The sequence below is a fragment of the Pelmatolapia mariae genome, linkage group LG9, assembly GCF_036321145.2.
Source record: "Pelmatolapia mariae isolate MD_Pm_ZW linkage group LG9, Pm_UMD_F_2, whole genome shotgun sequence".
NCBI lineage: Eukaryota > Metazoa > Chordata > Actinopteri > Cichliformes > Cichlidae > Pelmatolapia > Pelmatolapia mariae.
In genome coordinates this window covers 3,561,580-3,572,944 of record NC_086235.1, presented here as the reverse complement: position 1 = coordinate 3,572,944, position 11,365 = coordinate 3,561,580, and the positions used below count along the sequence as shown (strand labels likewise).

Below are 11,365 nucleotides of genomic sequence, written 5' to 3'. Positions count from 1 at the left end.
ATGGCCCCGCCCCTCCCTGAGCCTGGTTCTGCCGGAGGTTTCTTCCTGTTAAAAGGGAGTTTTTCCTTCCCACTGTTGCCAAAGTGCTTGCTCATAGGGGGTCACATGATTGTTGGGCTTTTCTCTGTATCTACTGTACAATATGAAGCGCCTTGAGGCGACTTTTGTTGTGATTTGGCGCTATATAAATAAAACTGAATTGAATTGAATTGAACCACTGATCAAAGCCCATTGAGGTTTGAGTATCATTGTTTCAGGTCTTATTTCTAAAGGTTCTACAGCAGAGGGGCCTGAAAGCTGAAGGCTCTGCCTCCCATTCTAATTTTAAATACTGTAAGAGCCACAAGTAAGCCTGCAGTGTGAGAACAAAGTGCTCTAATGGGATAGTGTGATGCTACAAGCTCTTTTAACTATGATGAGGCCTGATCAGTCAAGAATTCAATCCTGGGACACACGTCCGTCTCTCGTTCTTGTTTCACTGTGATGTTACAAAGATCTGTTTTGTGTCCCAGCTGATCAGCAGGAGGAGAAGAGTCTGACGGAGCACCAGACGAACATTTTCAACCATTTGGGCTCAGCTCAGCTGCTACAGTGGACAAAAATGTCATCAACACAAAAGGTGAAGAACCTATCACTTTTGTTGAAACTGTGTGCACTTCATCAGCTGATGCTTGTTTGTCAAGATTAAAGAAGATTCAAGAAGAAGTTTGTCATTTCGTATGGTGATACCCAGGCTGAAATGAAATACAGTTTCTCACCAGCATCTACAGTGCAATAATCAATACAATTAAAAAGAAAAATGGTTTAACAAACAGTAAAAAGGCAGTAATAGATCGCAAATATAAATAGGGGTGAATAACAAAAAATCTAAATTCAAAAACAAACTCAAGTCTAAATAGTCACACTCATACAGGTAGCAGCAGAAGGGGATAATTAAATTAAGTAGTGTGTGTAGACAGGAGGCATCACAGTATATCTGTGCTAACAGCTGTATGGATGGGGAGGGGGCGCGGTCCTGCTTTTCTGAGCCTCCTGAGGGAGTGGAGACCCTTTTGTGCTTTCTTGATAACTGCTGTGGTATCAAAGGTACAGTGATGCAGGTAGACCGAGGTTTGCCACATGATGCAGTTAGCTCGCAGACAAAGTTTGGGAACATGGGAAGGCGGCTTTTGGCCATTGTGGGATCCAGTGGGAGGAAAAACCCTGTGAGCTGGCAGAGGAGAGGGCTAGTCCACCTGCAGCTTCTTAGCTGCACAGTGAATCAGGAGAAAAAAGAAAGGTATCATCATGGCTAACTGGCGCAGCAGAAGTGGCATATTGGGCCGACGAAAAGCTCCCCTGCTCATCCTCCGATAAACCATGACTGTCCAGGCAGATGGCCAGCACGTCATCATCTTCTTGGGGAGCGCTGGCTCCCCAAGAAGAGCCAGCGCTAGCAGCAGCTAGCTAGCCCAACTCACAGAGATGTTTCAGAGAGGTGAAGAGCGTAAGAACTGAACAGGGGAGTATATTTGCATGCGGGGCTGTGCACACGTCATCACAGATCATCTGGCTTAAAGGCGTGAATAAAGGTTTCCTCAGCCAGGATACGTGAGGGGGTGATATCCCATACCACATGTGTTATACCGAGTGTATTGACTGAAAAGGAACTACTTCAGCCTTTGGTTTAAAACTAATGGAGGAAGTTTGAAGGTTGAGTTTGTTCCACGACTGCATTTCACTCACTGCCTCTGTTTGTATCTGTGTCCCAGCAGGACCAACATGGAGCGAGAAGTCAGCGCTCTCAGGAGGCCGACAAACCTCACAGAAGAAAGGGAGAGAAAAAATACAGCTGTGATGAGAGTGGAAAGTCATTTACCCGGGCTGGAAACTTAAAAAGACACCAACTCATACACAGTGGAGTTAAAACATACAGCTGTGAGTTGTGTGGAAAGTCGTTTACCCAGGCTGAACACCTAAAAGCACACAAACCTGTTCACAGTGGAGTTAAAGCGTACAGCTGTGACTTGTGTGGACAGTCTTTTACCCGGGCTGGAAACTTAAAAAGACACCAACTCGTACACAGTGGAGTTAAACCGTACAGCTGTGAACTGTGTGGACAGTCTTTTACCCTGGCTGGACACTTAAAAAGACACCAACTCATACACAGTGGAGTTAAAGCGTACAGCTGTGACTTGTGTGGACAGTCTTTTACCCGGGCTGGAAACTTAAAAAGACACCAATTCATACACAGTGGAGTTAAACCGTACAGCTGTGACTTGTGTGGACAGTCTTTTACCCATGCTGGAAACTTAAAAGCACACCAACTCATCCACAGTGGAGTTAAAGCGTACAGCTGTGACTTGTGTGGACAGTCTTTTACCCGGGCTGGAAACTTAAAAAGACACCAACTCGTCCACAGTGGAGTTAAACCATACAGCTGTGACTTGTGTGGACAGCCTTTTAACCGGGCTGGAAACTTAAAAGCACACCAACTCGTCCACAGTGGAGTTAAAGCATACAGCTCTGTTCAGTGTGATAAAGCTTTTACTCACAGTAGCAGCTTACAGAATCATCAAGGTACCCACTCTGGATTCAAGGCGTACAGCTGTCACATTTGTGGAAAAACCTTCCGCTGGCCAGGCAACCTAAATATTCACCTACGCATTCACACCAAAAATGATGTTTGCTGCTGTGATCAGTGTGGCAAAGTTTGTGTGACATACAAAAACTTAGAGCAGCACATGTTAACCCACACTGAGGAGAGACCTTATAAATGTGAACTGTGTGAGAAGACTTTTAAATCTCTACATTACCTCAAATCACATCAAAAGATTCACACCAGAGAGAATCTCTACAAGTGCAGTTACTGTGAGGTATGTATTTTTCTTTTTACAGTTATTTTGAAGTATTATGTAAATGAAATTTAACTTCAAAGCTTAAATGAGACATGAAAACTTACAGACACAGAATATTGAGTAACATCTGACACAAATCTTCAGAAACTTTCCTGATATTGGAAAAACGTGAAGTTTTAGAAGCTTCTCTCCTTTCTATCTAACATTCACACTCCAATGGATGCATCGGAGAGCAGCTTGAGGTTAGTGTCTTTTGGGATGCAGAGTAGAGCATCCAGAGGTTTAACCAGCAATCTTCCCATTAAGTAGATTACCTAGAAATGAAGAGTTATTGTAACCCAGTAAGCTGAGTGTTACAATGTAAAAAGTAAAATGTGGACGTTGGCAGAGCTGCTCTTTATTTCAGGTGACATTCAGGATAAAAATGTTGAAGGAATTCCCTGACTTACACTGTCTTTGTGTCTTTGTTTAGAAGCAGAGCGACACAGATGGATCCAGTTCTCAACCCTGTCGTCACTGTGTCGGCGGGAAAGTGTTTCGCTGTGACCTTTGTGGAAAAACTTTCAGTCATCTAAAGGGCCTAAAAATACATCAACGCAGACACACTGGAGACGAAATGAACTACTGCAAAGAATGTGGGAGCTGCTTCCCCACATCAAGTGCATTAAAACAACATGAACTCTGTCACAGTGGGGTAAAAAAGCACGTCTGTGACCAGTGTGGGTCATCCTTCATCACTGCAGGTAATCTTAAAGAGCATAAAAGAGTGCACACAGGAGAGAAACCATACAAGTGCAGACACTGTGACAAAAGCTTCTCACAGTCAGATATTCGTAACCTTCATGAAGATACACACATTGAAGAGAACTTCAGCTATGACCAGTGTGACAAGAGCTTCAAGAATCTCAGTTCATACTCTGCACACAAACGATCCCACGCTGTAAATAAACGATTTCACTGTTACCAATGTGCGAAACCATTCACTTCATTATCTGCTCTGTGCAAACATCAGCGTGATCATGCAGGACTGAAATCACTGGATCACAATGAATCTGAAGAGGAAGAAAGATCCTCTTCTGGTTTCAGGGTCAGACTTAAAAACCTTGAGATCAGGCTCCACAGAGTTCAGATGGAGTCTCCTATAAAGAGTGTCAGCTGATGTCACACTTGGATCTGATGAGCTAGCTCTGCTTTCTGGAGCTGCAGTGAATAATCCTAAATGTTACAGTTAGGAAACTACAAGTATAGATATGTACATCAAGTTTATCTTTTAGTTTTTTTCCTTTGGATAATTTTACAATGGTAAACAGTAGTGGTAGGGCTGTGCGATATGACCAAAATCTCATATCGCGATATAAGACATCTATTGTGCCGACAACGATATAAATCACAAAAATTTTACATTTTCTGTAAATTCTGTGAATCTCAGCAGCTCGACTTGCGTGACGTGTTTCCAGCTGGGTGTCGTGTATCTGCAGTCGAGTGTTTTAACAGATGCATATAATTATACATTTTTAGACAGAAGTTGTAATGGCTGCCATTTTCTTTGTATTTATTACACGGCGTGCTGCGGGGAAAAGCCTGTTCTAACGTTTCAGTGTAAGCTTTATTTTTTTTAACACCTGACGGCTCCTTTCTGCTTCTCGTCCGTAAACACTCTTCATACTCTTTCACAAGATTCAGTTTATTTTGAAAAGTCTCAACAGGATCTTGAGCTTTATTGTGAAAGGTTTTTGTGCAGCAGCTCTACCTGTACTAGATGCACCTGCTCCTTGTCGTTTCTATCTCTGACTTTATGTCCTCTACAAGAGTTTCTGTCTTTTTTGCTATGTTCAGTGTTCAATAAAAACATGAATGCTAATTCATAACGAAGAAAGCTATCCCCACTAGTGAAGACTGTCATAATATCATGAGGTGTCTAGCAGGGTTGTCATGGGGCGCCAGTTTTGAAGCACTAAAAAGTATCTATGTTGCGTTGATTAGATCAAGGATTGATTATGGATGTGTGGTGTATGGGGCAGCGGCTAACACTTGGTTAAAGAAACTGGATGTTATCCAAGCTCGTGCGTTGAGGATTTGTTTAGGGGCGGTTAAAACTACGCCAGTGTGTGCTCTTCAGGTGGAAGCAGGAGAAATGCCTCTGCATATTAGAAGGCAGCACTTGATGGCTAATTATTGGGTTACTTTGAAAGGTCATAATGACAATCATCCTGTTAAGAAGGTGTTGGAAAATTGTTGGGAGAGAGGTAAGGAATTTAAAAATAGCTTTGGATGGGTTGGGGATGAGAGGGCAAGAGCAGTTAAGGTCAATGACAAGGAATTCAGCCAGACAGTGTTGTGGCCTTTAAGGCCCACTTGGGCATGGGAATTCATTAAAGTAGATAGAACGTTATTGGATATTAAAAGGAGGGACGTCACAACAGATCTTTGTCAAGAATTTTATAGTAGATTGAAAGGCAAGTACAGTGGCTATGTGCAGTTGTACACAGATAGATCGAATGAGCCGGATAGTGAAGCAACTGGTTTGGCAGTGGTAGTTCCGGACTTAAATATCAAGTTTGGGAAACGAACATCAAACCTTTTGAGTGTTTATGCAGTAGAGCTATATGCCATATTGATGGCCTTAGAATGGGTGGAAGGCAGCAGAGTTCCAAAAGTCATAATACGCACCGATTCATTGTCAGCTGTGTTAAGTATAGAAAATGGGAATGCAAGTAGTAATCAAACCATTCTGTATGAAGTTATGTTTGCTCACCATAGAGTGTGTGAGCAGGGCAAAAGTGTAGTAATAATGTGGACACCAGCTCATATAGGCATTATGGGGAATGAAAGATCAGATAGAATGGCTAAGGAAGTTGTTAAAAGAGTAGACACTGAGGTACAGATACCATTGTCTAAATCTGAGGGAAAGTGTATTGTTTGGAGTGAAAGTAAGAAGTTATGGAAACTGGCGTGGGATAAGGAAACTAAAGGGAGACCATTGTATAGGGCAGACCTTCCCAAAGTGTGGGGCCCGCCCCCTAGGGGGGGCGCAGAGCCATGGCAGGAGGGGCGTGTCATGAAAAGGAGGGGGGAAAAAACAAAACGTTTGGACACTGCTAGCACGGGGCGCCTACAGAAACGCAAAGCAGGAGATGAAGCATCGCTGAATATGTTTCCAAACCAACTTCATTCTAAGCCAAAGACTAGAAAATCTGGTGAAGCATATCTTCCCTTTGGCTTCACCTGCACAAGTGCCAAGGTAGATCTCCTCTGCAGAATTGGTTTTCCCTGTGTCGGGAGCACGGGCTGGGCTCTTCAAATCACGGACAAACAGGATCCCACATTCTTGATTTTTAGTTCACAAACACTTGTTGTAATGACTAACTACTCCTGACATTTTGGAGATGTTAGCTCTTTATACAGTAAAGTTACAGTGGGATACAAATAATATCAGGCTGATCCTGCCACGATTTGTTCCCCCGGTTCAAATCATAGACTAACAGTATCCCACAGCTGTTTATGTTTTTAAACCCATTTTGCACAGAGGCATTTTTTGAAAAATGTATTGATAGCAATGTTGAATATTATTACACAGGAAAAAACAACTACATCTAAAATAAAATAAACTGCATGTGTGTATGTAAGCGTGTAAAACCTGAAGATAGTCAGATTAACAGTATTTTGTCTCTATCTGCCATTCTGCAATTCATCTCACGTAAACAATAACGTGGCGCACAGCGTGACGTGAAAAAAGGCACATACCTTTGACGTTGTGTGACCTCGTCCACACGTAAACGCAAAAAAGGAGTTTTAAAAAATCTCAGTTTTCGGTGATTCAAAACGCCGTTTACGTGTGGACGAAAGGTCCAAATGCTTAGAAACAGCTGCGTTTTCAAAAATACCCGTGTAGGTGAGGACGTAGCGTAAAAGAAAAAAAAGCGAACATTTTTCTTGTAAAACAAAGGGGGGCTTAGCAAAAAAAGTTTGGGAACCACTGGTATAGGGTACAATCGTACAATCCATGGAGAACAAGCTCGATGACCTAAGAGCAAGAGTCTCCTTCCAACGTGACATGAGGGACTGCAACATTCTGTGCTTCACGGAGACATGGCTGACCCCCACCGTGCCGGACCAGGCCGTAACTCCGTCGGATTCATTCTTTGTGCTCCGCGCGGACAGAACGGCAGAGTCGAACAAAACCAAAGGTGGAGGAGTGTGCTTCATGGTAAACAGAAAGTGGTGTGATGCCAGGAGCATTTCTACTCTTTCCAGCAGCTGCTCGCCACATCTGGAATTCCTGAGCATTAAGTGCCGCCCTTTCTATCTGCCCCGTGAGTTCACCTCGGTCATCGCCACGGTGCCAGCAGCAGACGGCATCACCGGCCGTCTGCTGCGCTGCTGTGCTGACCAGCTAGCAGGTGTGTTCACTTACATCTTCAACGAGTCCCTGGCGAAGTCTGTGGTCCCCACATGCTTCAAAAGATCCACCATCATCCCGGTGCCCAAGAACAGCAAACCCTCATCCCTGAACGATTACCGGCCAGTTGCGCTGACCTCGGTGGTAATGAAGGTGTTTGAGAGGCTGCTGAAGAACATCATCTCCTCCTCCATCCCAGACACCACAGATCCGCTCCAGTTCGCCTACCGACCCAACAGATCCACTGAGGACGCCATCGCCCACGTCCTGCACACCACCCTCAGCCACGTGGACAAGAAACAGGGTAACTATGTGAGAATGCTGTTTGTTGATTACAGTTCAGCGTTTAACACAATAGTGCCCTGCAGACTGTTCACAAAGCTGAGGGATCTGGGACTCAACAGCCGTCTGTGTGCGTGGGTGTTGGACTTCCTCACTGGCAGAACTCAGGTGGTGAGGGTGGGTAGGTGTGTCTCCGACAGCATCACCATCAACACAGGAGCACCACAGGGGTGTGTCCTCTCGCCACTGCTCTACTCCCTCTACACTTCAGACTGTGTGGCCACCCACGGCTCCAACACCATTGTGAAGTTTGCTGACGACACAGTGGTGTTGGGTGCCATCTCCAACAACGATGAGGCGGCCTACATGGACGAAGTGAAGAATCTGGCATCATGGTGCCAGGACAACCACCTCCAGCTGAACGAGACCAAGGAGCTGGTGGTGGACTTCAGAAGGAGTCAGCACAGAGACTACAAGCCCATTATCATTAATGGAGCTCCAGTAGAGAGGGTGCAGTCCTTTAAGTATCTTGGCGTCCACATCTCCTCAGACCTGACATGGGCTGCCCACATTCAGGCCCAGACCAAAAAGGCTAGGCAGCGCCTGTATCACCTACGACAACTGAGGAAGTTCAGGGTCTCTCCAAAGATCCTCAGGATCTTCTATACAGGCGCTGTGGAGAGCATCCTCACACAGAACATGACATCGTGGTTTGGAAACAGCTGTGTGAAGGACCAAAAAGCTCTCCAGAGAGTGATCCGTACAGCAGAACGCTGCTGCAGGATTGCTCTCCCCCCGCTTCAGGACACCTACACCAGGAGATGCCGGACTAGAGCAACGCAGATACTGAAGGACCCGTCCCATCCTGGCAACAAACTGTTCCAACTTCTACAATCTGGTAGAAGGTTCCGCATCATCCGGGCAAGGACAGAGAGACTCAAGAGGAGCTTCTATCCTCAAGCCATCCGGGCCCTAAACCAACCCCCCCCCCCCCCCCCCCCCCACACACACACACACACACACACCCGCCCTCTCACATCATCTATAATTGACTGAGACTCTCCTCCAGACACTCAATTCCTTTAACTTTAAATATGTTTATATTGTCCATTCTGTAAAATAGTCAGATGTCTGTTCATATTAATGTACAGAATTCACCTGCTTGCTGCTACTACTGCACATTCACCCAATGTATATATATATATATATATATATTTATGTTATTCCTCTACCCCCCACCCCCCCTTTTTTTGCACATGTTGAGGAGCATGTCAGGATACATTTCACTGTGTGTTATACTTGTATAACTATGCATGTGACAAATAAAGAACCTTGAACCTTGAAAATACAGTAGTAGTTAAAAGAAATAAAGGAATGAATAGGCGGGAGGAGATTGTCATGTGTAGAATAAGAACAGGGCATTGTTAGCTGAATGGCACTCTTTTTAGGATGGGGAAACATTTAACGGGGCTATGTGATTGGTGTGGTGTTATGGAAACAATTGAGCATGTATTTCTTAACTGCAGAAGGTATGATAACCACAGGGGAATGATGAGGGAAGAATTGGGAATTAGGGGGGAACTCAGGTTTGAAAAGGTGGTTGACTGGTTAGGATGTCATGAACGGAAAGGAGTGGTTCTTCGGTTTCTGAGAAGAACGGGATTGTTTAAGAGGATTTAAAGAGCTAAGTGCAGCCTAAGTAACACCAGAGGGTGGCAGTAATGCAACTTTGATGGATGCAAGCTGCCGCTAAACTGGAGGAAGAAGAAGAAACCTATCTGTTCTCTGATTGGATAGTTAGGGTTAGGTTTGTGGGTTTGTGATTGACATGACATTGGCCAATCAGATGAAAGGAAGAAAAGTAGGGTCAAAATTCGTACTTGTAACTTGCAGAGTTTCACACGTATTCCACACACAAATCTTTTTTACGCACACACAAATTCTTTTTACACACACAAATCTTTTTTACACACACACAAATTCTTTTTACACACACAAATCTTTTTTACACACACACAAATTCTTTTTACACATACAAATCCTGATTTACAAGTACAAAATATTTATGACCACAATTTGAGCCCATAAGTGTCAACTAAAGCTACTGGCAGGATATGAAACGACCACTAATGTGGTCATTTATATTGGGGGGGAGGAGAAATGTGCCACCTTAAAATGATCTCTTGCCAGCCCAAGTGCCTTCCTAGTTTTGCATATGACAGTGTTGTTTATTAAAATAAGATAGCATTAACAATTTGAGCATAGTTAGTTAACAGTAAATATAAATTCTAAAACTGAATATATTACATACTGTAAAACCCCTGCACCATTAACAAATGGTTCAGCCTATAGCACAGACTGACTTTTTTCTTGATTTCCATAGCAACGATGCCTATGATTGTGCCAGAGCACATGGACACCATGAGCATGTTAGATTTCACACAGTTGATTTGTTGTTGCACTCAGTGGAATGGAGGGCTGTGTCCGAGTTCAGGGGAAGGATGCTTAAAATGCCATATTTGGATGCAATGACGTCACAGCGACGTGAAGAGGGCTGTCCAAATTCAAAGAGTGCTCAAAATGTGGCGACAAATGTGTCCTACTTTTCCACGAATTCTAAGGATGGTCCGATGTATCCTTGGTGTCCTACTATATCCCAGGATTCATTGCGGGTCATAGAGGAGATTTGTTTCTGATAACGATGGTTGTCGAAGCAGGAGAGGAAAACACTTTCAAACGTATATATATGAAAATCTGGTTGTACAAAAGTTAAATTGTTATGGCGGTTGTGTTGTTAAGCTTTGGGCATCTGCATAGACATGTTTCTTTTATTTAAATAACCGTAAACCAGCTTGTATCGGGGTCCCGCAGTTTTTCATGTAATGCCGCTTACATACAGCTAATTTTGATTTTTTCGAATTGGTGATATGTTGTGGGGAACAAAGACCAAACGGCTTAATTTATTAAAACAAGGAGAAAACGATCACCTCTTCACTGGGGTGAAGAATTGGGCCGCTGCGGCGTGGAGGTACAAGAATAAATCAGTTTACACATCATATTCATATGAGTACGGTCCTATTAACCTTCATGCTGTACAGCAGCGGTCCCCAACCTTTTTGCGCCACAGATCGGTTTATGTCAGACACGGAGCGGCCTTTAGGTATCGCGGATAAATACAACCACATAAAATGATCCGACCAAGACAAAAACTGTGGTATTTTGTAAATATAATAATAAACGTGAATGTGCTGTGTAATTGTGTAACTTTATTAGCAGCGTCCTCCTGAAAATGTGCCAAATTGAGAGTAACATCCTCCTCTCTGCCGCTTAATGCTCTCTGGTCGCTATGGTAACGTGTAAATATTTCTTTCAAAATAAGACACGAAACTACAACAAGGGAAAGACTCAGGGAAACAGAGTTAATGATAAAAACCCTGAAAACCATAAATTTCACAGCGGAGCCTCAACTCTCGTGGCCCGGTACCAAACGACTCACGGACCGCTGCTGTACAGAACCTGTGATGTCCAGACGGTGTTCCTCTGGTGTTCTGCTGTGAAAAATTTTGGGTTTAGGGATTAACATAGTTGCCATGGTTTCCTTTCTTCTCTTATTTGTTGTGTGTGATCAGGACAATTCTGGAGAAGATGGGCCTGCAGGGGAAAGTCACCCCCTTGCAGGCCAGAAGACATGAGATAACTTAAAAAATACAAAGTACGTATGTGTGTTATCAAGAAGATAATTCTTAAGAACACAAGTTAATAAATGTGCAATTACTAAGAGTTGTTGTGGTGTTTTTATTTGCCTGCTGTCATTTTTGATTTCCTCTGCCTTTAGGATTGCAAGTAT

At 43.6% G+C, this 11,365-nt stretch overlaps 1 protein-coding gene across 1 annotated transcript in view; it reads left to right on the top strand.

The window, feature by feature from the left end:
* The first annotated feature begins 516 nt into the window (after positions 1-516).
* LOC134634825 (zinc finger protein 224-like) overlaps positions 517-11,365 on the top strand; it is a 212,177-nt gene continuing 201,328 nt past the window's right edge. Inside the window, exon 1 of the mRNA XM_065471660.1 lies at positions 517-619. The gene's annotated coding sequence lies outside the window, so the exon portion shown is untranslated. The remainder of the gene's footprint in view (positions 620-11,365) is intronic.